The 2,317-nt window shown below is 36.5% G+C and overlaps 1 non-coding gene across 1 annotated transcript; it reads right to left on the minus strand.

Annotated features, from left to right (window-relative positions):
* Positions 1-1,820: 1,820 nt before the first annotated feature.
* Positions 1,821-1,927, minus strand: LOC114675198 (U6 spliceosomal RNA). The gene has a single exon (XR_003726290.1). It is a non-coding gene; the product is annotated as a U6 spliceosomal RNA (small nuclear RNA).
* Positions 1,928-2,317: the final 390 nt, after the last annotated feature.

The raw sequence follows: 2,317 nt of genomic DNA on the forward strand, positions 1-2,317 counted from the left end.
GTGAGCAAGGCAAGAGGAAACTAACATTGGAGTGCCTTATTGGTGTGAAGTGTCAAGCTAGGCGCTTTATATAACATAATCTCATTGAGTCTTCACAGTAATTTTGTGCATCAGGTACTATTATTATTCTTGTCTGAGAGATGAGGAAACTGAGACTGAGAGAAAAGTGACTTGTTAAAGTCCGCCTAGCCAGTAAGTGCCACAGCCAGCTTCAGACACAAGTTTCTCTGGTTACCAAACCAAAATACTTTACAGTAATTTTAGCATGTCAACTGCAGGTTCTGTGGTTGGTGGGTTGGGGAGGTGGTTCAGTCTAGCAGCAACATCAACAGCAATAGTTGATACCTCCCTAGGGTCGCAAAAGGGTGGTAGTCATAATTATCTTTGGGCATCACATCTGTTTCAATGAACTCACCTGGTATTTTTACAGTTTCTTATATTAGACTGACTCTTAATAACCAGCATGGAATATCTTTTCCCCAAGTAATGCTAGCCAAAGGCCATAGGCAAGGTGTTTTAATAGATAACAAAGGATAGTCGCTTCAGTGTTAATAGAATTTTATTCCTTCGAGCTCCTATGGTTGTGTGCTATGTTGATTTGTGGATAGGGATATTTAACCCAAAGTAGATTTTGAAACAGCAGAATATTGTTTTGATGAAGGAATATAGTCAGGTAGACCCCTTCTTTCTGTTTTTCTGTTCCCCCAAATAAGAGAGAACTTGAAGTAGATAGCAGATTCACGTTATGTTTTCAGGAGTGTCTTTTTTTGACAATGATAAATTTGTAGCCTTTGAAATATATCCTTCCAAAAATAAACCAGCACATATCTTCAGAAGTCATCTGACATTGAGTTTTCTGCTTTATCTTTTGAGGTCTGGCAAGGGCCTAAGTGAAGAAAATGAAGAAAACTTATTTACTGTGTATCTACTATGTGTCAGGTGCTTTCCTAAAATAAGTTTGTAAGTTAGGTAGTATGATTAACCCATTTTAATTTTAATGATTCTTAGTGTATGCTAAGCCTTTCACACCTCCATTTATGAAGAAGTTGAGACTCAGAGAAAGGAAGTGACTTTCTCAAGGTTACACAGCTTAGCAGATCCAAGATAATGATCTCAAGCTAGACACACAAACTCTGCTCTTTTCCCAATAACATACCATACTACAAGCAATTGTTCTCTGGTCCTTACAACTCCTGGACTAAGGCAAGAAAGAGGGTTTATATTTATGAAGTTTCAACATTAGCATTTTGGCCTATGGGGGTTTCTGGAGTTCTCCATTATAGGGATTTGGAGCACAATGAATCATAAGGCATTTTTTGGCATGTAACATACCTTTTTTAAAGATCTATTTATCCCCTGTAAGCTAATGTTTTTGCCCACAACACGCCATGCAAAGTAACTGGCCCAAGCCCACCCCTCTCGCCTGACTTGGTCCTCTCGCAATTCTCATGTCTGTACTTATGGTGCATCGCAAGGTGAAGCCTGTAAAGTTTCTCTTGGGAAAGGTCCCAGTCCCTTCCCTTGGGCCTAGAAAAATAAAATTTTATTTTAAGGTGTATTATGCATAAATAATAGAAGCAGAAATAGAGGGAAGGAATATGAATGAGTATATGCAATAATAGATAATAGCTTGCTTGCTTTTCTCTATATATAAACCCTATAGTTTACTTTTGCCTGTTTTTTAAAGTTTATGTGAATGGAATCACATGCTATGTTTTCTTTTCTTGTCTCATTTCTTTCACTCAATATTATGTGTATGAGATTCATTGAATATATATGCATTCATTCATGTTGCTAATCATTTTATTGTACAAATATAGAGAAATATAGCATATTTTATGAATTTATGTGTCCTCCTTACATAAGGGCGATGCTAATCATCTATTCATTTCTTCAATTTTAGTTTATGTGCGGTGGAAGTGAGCATGAGCATTGGTTTCTTCGTCTGTAAAGTGGAGATAACAGAACTAGCTAACTCATCAGTTTGTTGTGAGAATTAAATAAGACAGATATAGGTTTAGCATTCATAGTATTTGGTTGGGTTTTTTTTTTTTTTTTTATTTCCACAATGAGAGGCTTTAATGTACAGAGTATGCGGTTTTGGAGCCACAGATACTTGACATTGATTTCTAGTTCCATTGTTTCTTTCCTTTCTCAAGTATCAGTTTGCTTGTCGGCAAGATAGAAATGAGTAATATTCCACAACCAAGTTTTGTCATAGGAGTCCTGCTAAAAATGCAGAATATCTGGCACATGGTAGGCACTTGGTATAGTTTCTTGATCTGTACTTCATTTTTAAAAAGTATTCGAAACTGTA

The sequence above is a fragment of the Macaca mulatta genome, chromosome X (genome assembly GCF_049350105.2).
Source record: "Macaca mulatta isolate MMU2019108-1 chromosome X, T2T-MMU8v2.0, whole genome shotgun sequence".
NCBI classification, from domain to species: Eukaryota; Metazoa; Chordata; class Mammalia; order Primates; family Cercopithecidae; genus Macaca; species Macaca mulatta.